Here is a 15,409-nt window from a genome sequence, read left to right on the forward strand (position 1 = left end):
CTTAAAGAAGAAAGACTTGCACCAACCCCACACGGGGTCGGCCGGCAAATAGTGCCGTACGACGATCATTTCTCACAGAAACAGCTGTTTGTTGGTTTGAGAGCAGTCCCTTTTTTTCGGTGAATTTATATGGTTCTGCGCGTCAAGAGATGGGGAAGAGGTTAGATTTTTTTAATGGCCGTCGGCGTCACTCCAGAATGCAAGATGGGTATGACACGCGATATCAATGCATTTGATCGCGGCAAGATAGTGGTGCAGCGCTGTGGTTACTATGATTCTGCTTACATAAAATGTCCACTCATCTTTCGCTGTATCTTCGTCTGCAGTCCAGTGCACACGCCTGTTCTGTTAGAGAATGAAAACCGTACTACGACTCGAAAAGTTGTAGCGAAACCTGTCTCACTATCCGTATCTAGAGGGTGCAAAAAACGTTTTCTGGTATCAGAATAACTGAACTATTAAATAGTTGGTAGTTTGTGAATGAAAGCTTTAGTATATTGTTGCTTGTTTGATACAAAAACACCACCAAGCCTGTGCTAATCTTAAGTTACGGTTTTGACAATCATACGCAATCAGTCACTCATAATAACCAGCTTATTATTTTAACTGAAGCTGTTACTCGAAGGACTGTACTACGGATTATCTGTGAAGGATTGCTTTCTCAGATATTTCACAAATCGATCCCTTTGAACGTTCAGTTCTCGGTCGCGACTTGCACAGTGCCCGACGCGGATTTTAGCTAATTGAACAGTAACAGTTTACACAAAAAAATCGGAGTTTCGCGTTTGCGTCTTTCTTACATGTTCGCGGTCACTTTGCGTCACTCCACGGTCAAGTTTAACTGAAAATTCCGCATAATTGTCACTTCCATTTAGAGTTCCTTAAACACGCATGCGAACGTGGTGAAGGCTGAACTACAAACTGCACTTTCGACTTCACAAATAAATTATTTAGGCCACAAAATTTGCCATGAAATTTCTCTCTTTTCATTGGCTGAAAAACGATATAGCCAACCCTATATCACTGCAATCCCGCTCTATTGCTTTGCACCAGTCACAGTTTACTTGATTTCGTAATCAGTTTATTAAATGAACATTTTATAAAATCCACAAATATCAAAATAACTCTCTCTTTAAGTAAGGGAATTATCGTAAAATGTTCCTTGTTTGCCCAACCTCACAGGCTGGCTAGTTGCACCTTAGAAATTTTCCCTGAGAGTATGATTCACTATCTCTGTAAAAGCAATTATCAGGCTTATTTATTCTCATGTAATAGACATAAAATTATTCATTTATTATATTACTTTGCATTAACACCTTTATTCACACTAATAACTAAACATGTTAGATCAGAATTAATTAATAGAAGACGTAATAGTCGCAGAAGGTAAAGTTACATTTCCAGAATACATTGTTTTGATTGTTTAAGATTTCATTGTCCTTAAGATGCAAACTCCTTTCGGCCACGGCCGCTAATACTTGGAACTGCTGCTCGATCGGAGCCCACATCTGTCATGCTAGAATCGTGGCTCATTGTATCTGTCTGCTCGCTGGCGCCCGACTTCTGTACGCGCGTTACAAGGCACCACATCTCGGTTGGTAACCTAGGTCAACCATGCGCACAGGCGCCTAGGCCATCCTGCCAGTCAGATTTAGATTTGCTGCAGTTTCCCTAATTTGCTCAAGACAAATGACAGGATGATTCCTTTAAAGAGGGAACGGCGAATCTTCCAGCCCTATCCTTTGCCAGTCTGAGTTTGGACTCTTTCTCTATTGACCTCATCGTCGAAAGCTCATTAAACCCTAATCCACCTTTTTCTTCATGCCGACGTCGTTCAAGAACAGAGGTTTACAAGTACTACCGTAACAAGGAAAACTGCCACCTCGAGTCAACTGCGATAGGCAGTAACTTGTTGTCAACTCTGGTGGACGTTGACTATTGTAGCAGCAGACAGAAAGGCACAGATTCTACGATATGCTGCTACTACTTTAGCTCCTAATTGGCCCGTAGCCAAGTGATAGATCGGAGAATGTCTACTAGGTATGAATCTTAGGAGAGAAATAAAATGCGTCAGGTGGGCCAGCAGATACTGACAATATTTGACTCTTCGCAGTTCTGTCCACGGCACAGTGAGAGCTGCTAAGCGATTTTGAAGTTCCTGCGCCCAATTCCCAAAGGATGTAAGATAAAGACCGGGATGACACTAGGTCTCAGGTGAGAGTGGAGTCTCGACATTTGCATTAATCACTTGCCTCTAGCAATTGGTGAAAATGACGTGGGGCACAGGGTTGTCACCGACTGGTGACAGTCTCTACAAATGCAAGCAGACGTTGTGAAGACTTGTTTTCAAATTATTTCTTACACACAATCGACAGGTCCTGGAAGGTATACTCTGTGGAGCACAGCACCATACAGCAGCCTACAAAATACTCGTGAGGTTCACATATGGAGAATATTCACGTCATTCTCATGATGTCCTCTCTCTTCAGTGTCTCTGCGAGGTTGGTATTTCTATAGGAACAGGCGTTATGACCACTGAAAATGAAGCTGAGGCTCTCTGCTCCACGAATTACTCAAACTCGTTCGTCCTCTGTTGCTGTCATGCAGTGAAGTAATGAAATGAAATGAAATATACTTACCTCGAAGTCCACTGTAACTGTCACGTTCCAGTATTTTCTGAGTATAACTATGGTTTCTTATACTCTTCACTACAACTGTAGACAGAATTTAGGGATATTTCAGCTAGTAGCCATGTGATGTGATCAACATGGCTCACTGATGTTGGTGACAACCACAATGTTCAATACAACATCGCAAGTCTAACACGTTTGAGATTAGGAACCAGTGAAAAGCATTATGCAGCTCTCAAGTGTAGTCGAACAGCCTGACAATGTTCAGTTCTCGTGCCACTGTTCTGCGGGAAATGTTAGTGCAGCATATGTACCAAATTATCCAGGATTAATGGACTATGTTTTGTTTTTCACTACTTGGACTAGGTAGCGATCATATCTGAATATTTCTCATGATGCAAACACAAAAATTTTCATCCTGTAACATTAATTTCTTTAGTCATGAGATCACACTCACAGAATGAGATGGCGCAGTAGTTACGATACTGTACTCGGATTTGGGAAGACAGTGGTTCAAATTGAAGTATAATTATCTAAAATTAGGGTTTCCGTGGTCCCACTGTAACCACCCACTTTCTGAATTAGGATGGTTTCTTGGAAAGAAGACTGGTTATTTGCTGTCGTGCTCTTTTCCAATCCGAGCTTACGCATCTACTCTCCGTTCCTTTAATTCCATTTACTCGAAAAGCACTCGTCAGACATGATATACCACGCCATGAGACACAGCGACTGTCGGCCGCGGTGGCCGAGCGGTTCTAGGCGCTTCAATCCGGAACCACGCTGCTGCTGCGGTCGCAGGTTCGAATCCTGCCTCGGGCATGGATGTGTGTGATGTCCTTAGGTTAGTTAGGTTTAAGTAGTTCTAAGTCTATGGGACTGATGACCTCAGATGTTAAATCCCATAGTGTTTAGAGCCATTTGAACCATTTGAACACAGCGACTGGCACACAGAATGCTCTGATTAACACGATTTTGCTCTCTCAGCGCTCTCCAGAGGCAGTTGTCGGCTTTATTTCGCTCGAAAAACATGTAGTTTGTTCATAGAAACGGGCGCACCTAGAATTCACCCGGGACCCTATTAAAAGGCACATTTACTTTCTTGACTATATGCTAGTCGTGTTGCTCTGTATGTGATATACATAAATAAAAACTTCAATATCGGTGAACTGTAATAAGACAAAAATGAAAAACATGTCTCAGGAAGGACCTCAGATTGTAAAAGTTCACCAAATCGAACAAACTAACTCCTGACAGCAAGCGCACTAATTCTTACATAAGATCAAATATTACATGAATTATTTATATTAATTTCATAGGAAACTCCCACAACACTTTAGAAAACGCGAAGGTGGAAAAAAAGATGAATAAAACGAGACGCGAACCTTCTCCCGATCTACCCTCGGTTCTTGGCGCCTCAGGCAACTACAGCGTGCTCAAACTCAGCATGTATCTGTCTCTTACTTTACGTTACAATCTTTTAGAAGCTTTAATCGCCGAAATGTTATCGGCATTTAATTGTAACAAATCCTAACAAGAACGACACGTTTTCTTGAATCTTCAACGGGTCGTTGTCTTAAAAGGGCTTACTTTCATAACACACGAGTTATAACTCGATAATAACTAAATACGAATATTCTTTAGGCAACAATATGAAGTTTTCCGTCATTTGATTACAAAAAATTGTACCAATTACGATTAGTTCTCGAAACATTGGATGTGCTGGTGCTTAGAAACAGCATAGACACATAGCGTGTAATGTATAATATAAAGCCTAGCGAATATGAGCTATTGAACACGGCAAATATATAGTACGGTGTCTTGCTTTCTGCTTGTGACGTAGGGAGCGTTTTAGCTTCCTATTGGTTCTATTTTACGTGACGCGTTGTCGAAATATCGCAAAACTTATTTTGTGTTGATCAAGACGAAATGGCACCTCAACGAGAAATAGCAGGAAGTGACGGCACAAAACTCATAGCGCGCCACGTCATCGTTAAACTTGTCCCGTGTGCCGTCGGTTTAAGCGTGCTGCTACTTTAATCCACGAACATAGTTGCTCAGATGACGCTTTGTATCCACCCACCAACAAAATTCTTCGCTATTATCAGCGACATCGCGTTACTAATATAACTTCGTCGGACAGTTTCCTGGAGTAGCGAGCTGCGTATTGACCACAGTGCATTTCCCAAGGCAAATCAGGTTCGATAGAACTGGAATGCGAACCACTAGCACTGATTGTCGTCTGCCGGTAACCCCACGCAAATAAATCGCTGTATCTTAAGTAATAGGGCCAAATACATTGTCTTCGGCGGCGAGTGTTCATCAGAGATAAGGGTATCTTCAGCAGTGCCCCAGGGAAGTGTGATATGGCTGCTATTATTCTCTATATACGTGAATGATCTAATGGACAGAGTGAGCAGCACTCTGTCGATGTTTGTTGATGACGCTGTGGTGTACGGAAATGTGTCCGTGTCGAGTGACCGTAGGAAGATACAAGATGACTTCTAATTGGCGTGATGAATGGCAGCTAGCTCTAAATGTAAAAACAAGTATAAGTTAATGCAGATCAGTAGGAAAACAATCCCATAATGTCGGAATACAGAATTAGTAGGGTGCTACTTCAACAGTCACGTCGATTAAATATGGAGGCGTGTCGTTGCAAAGCGATATGAAACGGAACGAATAAGTAAGGGTTGTAGTGGGGAAAACAAATGGTCGGCTTCGCTTTATTGGGAAAGATTTGGTAAAGTATGGTTCATCTATAAAGAGACTGCATACAGAACACTAGTGCGACAAGTTCTTGAGCACTGCTCGAGTGTTTGGGATCCCCATCAGATTGGATTAGAGAAATACATCGAAGCAATTCAGAGGCAGGTTGCTAGATTTGTTACCGGTACGTACGATCAACACGCAAGTATAACAGAGATGCTCCAGGAACTCAAATGGGGATACGTGTAGGGAAGGCGACGTTCTTTTTGGAGGAGGAGATTAGTATTTAACGTCCCGCCGACAACGAGGTCATTAGAATGAAATTACAATGAAATGAATACCCCTAGCTGTATACGGGCGTTGATATAAGTCAACGGGGACCGTTGAAAATGTGTGCCCCGACCTGAACTCGAACCCTGGATTTCCTGTTTACATGACAGACGCTCTATCCATCTGAGCCACCGAGGACACAGAGGATAGTGCGACTGTAGGGACTTTTCTCTGGCAGGCCTCCCGTGAGATCCACATTCGCAACTTATTGTCCCGCACTATATTCATAGTGCCCCTGCCCATTATACTCATTACTCGCGGCTTTACTGCTGATTTGCCGATTCCGGTAAGAGTTCGGGCACTGTTTGTGCATCTGCACAGAAGAAGATGATCAAATGGCCGGTGAGCCTTATATATATATCATTAGAGACAGAACACAAGTTCGGATTAGGGAAGTATGGGAAAGGAAATCGGACGTGCCCTTTCAAAGAACCATCCCGGCATTTGCCTGAAGCGATTTAGGGAAACCACGGAAGAGCTAAATCGGGATGGTCGGATGAGGGTTTGAACCGTCGTCCTCCCGAATGCGCCGCCTCGCTCGATACCGTTCTTTTCGCGGGACGCTATTGAGAAAATTTAGAGAACCGAAATTTGAAGCTGACTGTAGAACTAGATTACTGCCGCCAATGCGTACGTTTCGCGTAAGGACCACTAACATAAGGTAAGAGAAACTAGGGCTCGTGCGGAGGCATACATGTGCCCTTTTCCCTCGCTCCATTTGCGAGTGGAACAGGAAAGGAAATGACTAGCAGTGGCACAACGTCCCCTCCCCCAAGCATATTATGTAGATGTATTTGTAGATATACTTGTTCCGTAGCTACTGGCACGCAGTGTAGATGCTGTACTTGCGGATGACTGGGTGAAGCGGTAAGTGTTCGTGTGCTCTACCATCTTCTTGCGTCTGATCTGGTGACGCAGTCACTGAGAGGTTTCGATGGTTGATGGCAATCTGTGAAAATCAATGCCATGTCATGGCACAAGAAAGTCAATAACGACGTTTCCACGATTGATTTCAGGACCGATTTTGCGGCTAAGCTACACGTTTTTGACCAAGGAACAAAGGAAGGAAGGGGTAAGAGTACGACAGGAAATCGATCGTGTCATTTGCAATGAAAGCTTCTCAGCATTTTCTTAAGAGATTTAGGGGAACCACTCGGGAAACCTAATACCGGGTGATAGGACGGGGATCTGAACCGCCGTCCTTCACATTGTGGGCGCAGATTAATGAACAAGGACATCACCGTAACTTCTTTGATTTACGAGAAAACTTATTATTCATTAGCAAAACTTCGCTAGCGTCACGCACGTAAGTGGAACATTCTGGACAATTCGAGCGAGTGATTTGGCCACGCAGTTCGCCCGACATGAATCTCATCGAACATTTATGGGACATAATCGATAGGTCATTCCGTGCACAAAATACTGCACCGTCAACACTTTCGCTATTATGGACGGCTACAGAGGCAACATGCTCCATATTTCTGCAGGGAACTCCCAACGAGATGCTTCATTACGTGGATAAAAGGAGATCCGACACGATATTAGGAGGTATCCCATAACTTCTGTCACCTCAGTGCAGTGGTGTCACTTAATACACAGCTGGGTAAGGATGTTTCAAACTGGCTGGTAGAAAGTGAAGCAGAAGTGTCTATGAGAAACAGGAAAAGATGAGAAGAGTAGAATCGCAGTACAACTGAAGAGACACTGTTAGGCCATTATAGGCCATTATTTGATGTTTACCCATGTCCGAGGGAGGACTCGAACCTCTGACAGGGGGAGCCGCACGGACCTCAACAAGGCGCCCTAGACCGCGCGGCTGATGGTTGCATAAAGACTCTCTTCAGACTAGGGAAAAGTATATAACTGATGTGTTAAAGTAGTTAGCAAAGTAAACTGGATTGAAATAGCAGTCCACACAAACTATTTTAGTTACCCCACAATTACTTAAGGTGACTCCCATTCACAAGATTATGGTTAATTTCAACCGTCATCATTGCATGCATTAAAGTCGTACATTCATTAGTACACTCTACTCGTGATCTGGAGGAGTAGGGATCAAATCCCTGTCCGACCACCCTGATTTTAGTTTTCATGATTTTCCTGTATGAGTTATAGAGGATGCCGGCATATTTCCTGTGGAAAGAACTCGGCCGACTTCATTCCCCAGTCTTCTCGTATCCGAGCCATATAACAATCTGTGTTACATATAATGTAACATTTCTATATGTCTGACGGTGAAATATGATTCCTTCAGTGCGGATGCACACCAGGTTTCATTTTCTCTCGCAGGAGCGTAGATCACGCAGCGAGCGAGGGGCGAATAGACAGGGACGTTGCATTGGCGTATGACGAGATGGGAACTTGGGTTAGCATGTCCGGATGGCCGAGGCGGTTAAGGCAACCGTTCTAGAGAAGCGGAGCATCCGGGTTCGAGTCTCGGTCCAGCGCAAATGTTCAACTAGCATCACTGATTAATTTCAATGCCCTAATGCGGCCGCCGTTGGAAAAATTTGCCTAAATATTTAATAATCTACTTGGCTACGGGACGTTAATCCATAATCTTACTTCAAATACGCAATAGGAAAGGCATTACGCAGTGCGGTGCAAGACGGGGGCGCGTTCCTGTAGTATTAGCACAGAACGAAGGTCGTGTGCTGCTGTTATAGTTTAGCTTACTTTAGAAACAGAGAGATACGGAGGACAGGACGGGGTACTGAAAGCGTGTGTCAGAAGAACAGCTCTCTGTACCACTATACGGCAGAACGGCGTGATCGGAGAGAGGAGTGCGGTGCTGTGGCACTTCGTCTGAGCAAAGTGAGGCCTCTGCTGAGTTTGACAGGTCCGCTGGTGAGCGAACCGATAGGAGCGCGCCGGATCAAAGGTAGCTGGACACCACTGTCTAGTGGAGAACTGACCACTAGATGTCACGAGAGGCGGGGACTATTGCATTATCACTAGAAAAGCGGTAAAAGCAGAATGGGTCGGTCAGGACAGCTCAGTGACGTCGAACGTGCACTACTCATCGGATGACACCTGAGTAATAAATCTATCAGGGACGTTTCAATCCTTCTAAAGCTGCCCATGTTGACTGTTGGTGATGTGACTGACGTGCAAATGCGAAGGAACAACCAAAACTAAACCGAGGCCAGGCAGACCTCATGTACTGACTGACCATCGCCGCCGAACATTGCGGAGCGTTATTGTAAAAAATCTGATGAAATGAGCCTAAGGAATCACTCACGAGTTCCCGAGTGGTACCACAGGTCCAGCTAGCATAATGACTGTGTCTTGGGCGTTGAAAGAATGGGTTAGAATTGTCGAGCAGCTCTTTATAAGACTCACATTTCTGCTATCAGTGCTAAGTGGCCCTTGGAGCGGTGTAAAGAGTGACGCTACTGGACAGTGGAGGCACAGCATCAAACTTTTGACCTGTGTTGATATACTTCTTTCCTTTGAGCACAGGATCTGTGGGGGCTTTGCCATTGTGTCCATAGACACGCCAAGGCAAATAGCGCACGTATGGCTGCGGGTTCAATGCATTCCTTGAATCAAGTTAAATTCTATATTGGATGCGAATAACTTATACGGGCATGCCGTGATGCGGTCACTGCCAGTTTGTGGGTTTCGACGGATGCCCGAAGACGAATTAGAGGGATTAGGTGAAAAAATAAGGTGTCTGGTGGCTCATTCTCATGTAGGGTATGTGGTCGAGGCAGACCTCATATGCCCTACATATGTTTTTAGATGGAGTCCACCTTTAGCAGAACACAATTTTGTTTTTTTGCTAAAGGCGGACCCCATCCTAAAACATATATATTGTTAAAGTAAACACAGACAAAAGAGCTTCAACCTCAAGATGATTGTCTCATATACCCTGTTAGTATGCATGAAATGACAAGCGACATGCTGTTATGTCCAGAGCAAGTTCTTTGAGGAAGCAGTGTTCCTAAACTGATGACCACTGATGGATACAAGCAGAGGTATACAATTCATTATCATAATCTCCAGCAATGTCTCGGCTTAGGGATGGAGTTAGGTAAAATCACCAAGGCTACCTCCTTCAATCAGTCCCCCTGGTTGAAGGAGTATATAGAATTAAATACTGGAAAGAGGGCAGGCGCGATTAGTGATTTCGAAAAAGATTTTTATAAATTAATGAATAATTCCATTTTCGGTATAATAATGCAGAACGTAAGAAATGAATGCATTGTTTTGATTAGGACCGAATGGGAGGGCCATTATGGCGTAAGAAATTGCATTGCCAGACAAAATTCTAAATGGGTCACTATTTTCAGTGAGAACTCTGTTGCTGTGGGAATATCAAAGATTTCAGTAGAGCTTACAAAACCTATATTTGGGAATGTGTATACAGGACTGCTCCAAACTCCGCATATACCGTTTCCACAATGAGTTTGCTAAAGCTCATTTTGTGGAACGAAATTTACTTTATATGGATACAGGTAGCTTCATCTACTGGGTGACGAACTGCGATATGCATGAAGTAATGTGGTGTCACCGTGTTGAACTTGACACATCTGAATGTGTAGCCAGTAATTCTTACGATATTGTTCTCAGCACAAGAAGGTTATCGGTTTAATGAAAGACGAGACGAATGCATTACCGATTGTGGAGATTGTGGATCTAATATCCCAAATGTATGCATATCATATAGTAGATGGGGCCACCCAGAGGCAGCCTAAGGGTGTGCTATGTGGGGCATCACGTGTCCTCACGGTCGAAGACTACTTGCAGTGCCTGTACGGTGGTGTTAGGGGTACTCCGCCGTAACTTCGCCATTTGGTAAGGCAAACTAGTATTCGATCGCAAGGTCATGAGGTGCACACTGTGCTGCAATCTGAAGTTGGATTGTCACCTTGTGGCAATAAAAGAGTTATTTGTGATGACTGGGTCGAAACCCTCCCATAATTACACTATTTGTTTAAAGCACAAGAAAGGATGGGGTCTCCGATTGTGTGAATGAGAGAGAGAGAGAGAGAGAGAGAGAGAGAGAGAGAGAGAGAGAGAGAGAGAGAGAGGGAGAGAGAGAGAGAGAGAGACTGGTTGAGAGAGAGCCTATGCCGAATAGTATGGCTCTTTTATCATAGTGTAATATTGTATGTGTGTGATGTATGGCGTGCTTGCACGTGTGATTGCTTATGTGCCCACATGTGTATGCATGTGAGTGCATTTGAATGTGGATGCCTGTGTAAATATGTATGCCTGCGTGTAAATACATTCAGCTAATTTTTTTTAATAAGTAGCATGAATATATATAAGCACCATGTACTCGAAAAGTTAAAAATTTATAAAAATTATAAAAAAGTTAAAAAACTCTGCAAAATATATATAACAAATTTAAAAATGTAGAAAAATCATAAAAGATAAAAAATTGAAATTGGAGAAAAAAATAGTCTAACAGTATTTCTCTCTTTTGAACTTCACATGAGTGTAATTGTGTGAGTGCATGTGTAAGAGGTTTAGGTTTTAAGTTTCACCTACTGATAGTTGTCCAACTCATACTAGTTTTAAGTGTGAGTTCCACCCAATTCATTTTAGTGCAGCTGTTTGGGATGGACATTTAGAGACCCCCACTTCAGCATATAAACTAAGCCTTCTGTTTGGGTGGAAATTCGCTACTAGTAGTATTAGTGTAAGAGATACTGTACCTCTGCAATAGCTATAATCAGTACTGCAAAGTAATGTAGAATTTTTCACCCAGTACTGTTAGAAATATAGGAATATTCAATCAGAAGTGCAGTGTAAAGTAAAAAAAAATCAACCAGTGCTATTATTTGTAAAACCAAGAACCGTGAACGAGTGTGTAAAAAAAATTCAAATGGTAACAAGAACTGTGAATTTAAAAGTAGTATTAATTCGTGTATTGTAAAAACAACAAGATTTGTGAATGTAACACAGTATTACTACTGTGAATATTTATATCTGAATAAAAAAATAATTATTCGCTACCATACGTCTTTGTTGTTATTTGAAAAAGTCCTCCCATTACAAATGTATATAAAGATGATGCAAGACGCACAAGGTATTAGTTTGAAGCATGAGGGAGGTGATGTTTAAGATGGAGAAAAACAAAATACATGAGATGGTGACATGGAACTTTACCTATCGTGCTGCTCGTATTGTGATATTGGAGCAGATAGCATGTGGCCGTGTCCACTTCCAAAGACATACAGCAAATATGTCTAAAATTATATCGCCAGCCTTGAGGAAAATCACAGGTGCAATATCTGGGCTAAACACATGGAGATGCGTCAAATCAGTAATAAAAAGTACATACATATATTGAGGTAAAAATTCATTTACCTCCCATCGAACATAAAAGTAATGTTACATTTTCATAAGCAGCCACAGCAACACTAATTTCACACATATTCTTCTTGAGTCGATGGGGAGCAGGACACCTGTAGAATTCCAAGTCTTGAATAACAGGAAAATGAAGATTCGACACATCCATTAGATCTTGTCCTTCCCTTCACGAAGATGATGGTATCAGTGTGGTCGAATAATCGAAGCGACTTCCTTATAGGGTATGCCAGGATCATGCCAGTGAATTCCATGGTAGAAGTGTGTTAACCACTTTGCACTCTTCTGTGTTCTAGCACCCTTCACGAACTTGAAAAATCTCGGTGATGCAATGTTTGCTGAGAATGTCTCTATTATTCTCCTAACTTCTGTGTACGCTATATGCAACATCTTTAAATACGAGCTATCTACACTCATCATCATACAAATCCTGAGCGTCTGCAATGATGTTCACACCTTTGAATACCATTCTGGAATGCTCTGGGTGTGGCGCAATTTCTGTTCATTTATACAGCTGTTTGCACTACTCTGGTGAGCAGGCAGTAGCTAATCACACTGTCATACAGAACCAGTGCATACGCTGCAATGTGTTCTGGGAAATTTGCCATAGATTCAAATCCAACTCTTACACCTACAGGTCCAGATTTAATTATCTAATTCTGCTTTGAGCAGTCTATTACAATGATCGGTGATAGCTCCTTGAATTTCTGTGGACTGAGTAGACATCTTCGTCCTTCTTCTTCAGCACTTTCATAGTTAGAAGCATGGAACCTGGTATACATGTCAAATGCTAGACTGCATATATTTTCATTCCACTGCAGGAGTAAATTGTCATGTGGGTAGAATTCCCAATTGAGATAGACTCTGGCATTAGTTAACCTGCAGTTTTCGAATACAGTGGAATCGGCTGCTATATTACCCCTTCTACCAGTCGGAAAGGCAAGTATGATGAATCTTGGCGTCTCCATCTGCACAGAGGTTTTAATAGCTCATGTTTCTTGGATGCCGTCAGAAGCACATGGTATTAAAAAAGCTTCCAAGAGCGGAATGTTAGTGATATATATGTCTGGTATCCCAGTCTGACAGCCTGCAAGAAGACATGGGCTTAGACAACAGCCACTAGGCGGCGCCCCTATAACCTGTGAACGCTGCTGTCGCCGCCACAGCACTGTGCGCGAGCCATGCATGCCACGCCAGCCTATTGGCATTTACGTTGGCCTATAAAGCTGGCAGCGCAGGGGCTCTGAAGTCATGCTGATGACACCGCCTTCCCGGCTCTCTAGCCTACCTTTCAACGGTCACAACACATCCTCCAAACCAACCTTGATCAGTTCACCACTTGGTGCAACCAGTCGTTCCTTCATATCAACCTGTACAAGACCCAGGTAATCATCATAGGCTGCACCAGCTGCTCTTTCCATCTCCATGATTTATACCTAACCATTTATGGTCATACCATCCAGCTCATCCCCACCCTGAGATACTAGAGTGCTGCAACGCTCCATGTTTGACCGGTCACGGCTCGCCTGTTGACTGGGGGACCGAGCCGCTCGTGTCCGGCCCCACACGACTCGGCTCGGTCACGTACTCGCCCCATGTCTGATGTCCGGATTCCGGACACGCGGATAACCGAGCATGACCGGTCACCGCCGACGTCTCACCTCGCCTCGCCCCGGCTCGCTGCGCTGTACTTTACTGTACAAATCCAACGCCTCTCTCTCTCTCTCTCTCTCTCTTTTAAGACAAAAGTAACGTTTCCAAGAACGGGTACGTGACACAGCTAAATTCATAAAGCATTTGGAAAGTAAAATGATATTTCAATACAATCGCGGATAGAAGACGAGTGTCATTTCCAAACAGAAGATCTATTTTTCCTTTCATTAACAGGAAACATTGAATAAGCGCTGTCCCTGTAAGCTAAAAGACAACCATCTTCACAAAGAAAGCATACAAAGAACATTCAATATTTACAGACGTAACTTGTCATACTTTTCACTTGTCTGCAACAGAAACAAAATTATAGTTATTGTTGATCAGTAAATCACTAACGCGTCCCGGATTTAACTGGCTGACATCTGCCACGTTAACTTCTCCATAATGCGCACCTAGATGTATTAATTCTTTGCCTAGTTCTCTGAAACCTTCACTGGAATCAGCATTAAAAGGTCTCACATCGTTAGCACAGATTGCAACACACTTTGCTGTAATACTATTTTTTATTACTGCCGGTATCCCTGAAGGAGCTGTACCTTTGTGAGGTTTCTTGCAACTATGTTTCTTTAAATGAGTGGTTTCCGACTGGAAACACACTAATGTTGAGCAGTTTATGCACGATACGTACCCAGTAGACGCACTGTTTTCGTCTACAACTAACAGAAATGTACTCCATACTTGGCTTTTTAGACCTTCCCTTTCTTCAATGTGTAAACATTGGTTTCAATCTTACGTCTTAACTGCACTGGCTTCCTCGCGCTGCATGATTGCAGAGAGAGAGAGAGAGAGAGAGAGAGAGAGAGAGAGAGAGACCACAAATGAGAAGCCCGTACTGGCTGCAGTCTCACACGGATAATGAAACGTATAAAGTGTTTGAAGTTATGTGCTACGTATTCGGTCACGGCTTCTATGCTCGGTCACTAGAACTAGTGCGGGCAGCCTATCCAGTTAGGGTGTGCTCGCCCCATCTCGTATTTTGTGCTCGCTTACTCGGTCATGCAGGACTCTATGAGATACCTTGGCCTCACCCTCGACCAACACCTCACGTGGACCCCTCATCTCCTGACCATCCAGCAGAAAGCCCATACCCACCTCTGCCTCCTGAAACTCCTGTTCAGCCGCACATAGGGATTGCATCCTTCCACCATCCTCCACACCTAAAAATCCCTCATCTGTCCTATCCTCTGTTATGTCAGCAAATCCTGGATCTCCACCCCCCTTCCCCCCTCCTGCTTTTATAAGGCTCTCCAAATCCTTGATCACCACACACTCCACCTTACCTTCCATATCTGCCTTCTGTCCTGCACATAGCTCCAGTACGAACTCATCCCCTTCCCCCTCGTCTTCCTTTTCCTCCAACATATCCGCATCCTTTACACTGTCCACAGGCTTGATCCCCCCACCCACTGGTGTCCTCTTTCCTCTCCTCCCCCACCAGTTGTTGCACCTCTATCGCTGTATCCCCCTCCCCCTCTCTCCACCTCCACACCCTCCATAGCCTTCATGAGTGCAATTTCCAGCACCTCCCCCTCCTGGATGATTAACTTCACTGTGACGTCTACCCTTCCTACCAACTGTAGCCTAGCCTTGTCCCCCCTCCCCACGGTCTCCCCTTCCCCTCTCCTTCCTCTAGAGCGGTTTCTCCTCCCCCCCATGAGTCTCTGTATTCCCTCCTCAGCTGTCTTCCTCTCCCATCCTTCCTCCCCGGC

Source organism: Schistocerca cancellata, chromosome 4, assembly GCF_023864275.1.
Source record: "Schistocerca cancellata isolate TAMUIC-IGC-003103 chromosome 4, iqSchCanc2.1, whole genome shotgun sequence".
NCBI lineage: Eukaryota > Metazoa > Arthropoda > Insecta > Orthoptera > Acrididae > Schistocerca > Schistocerca cancellata.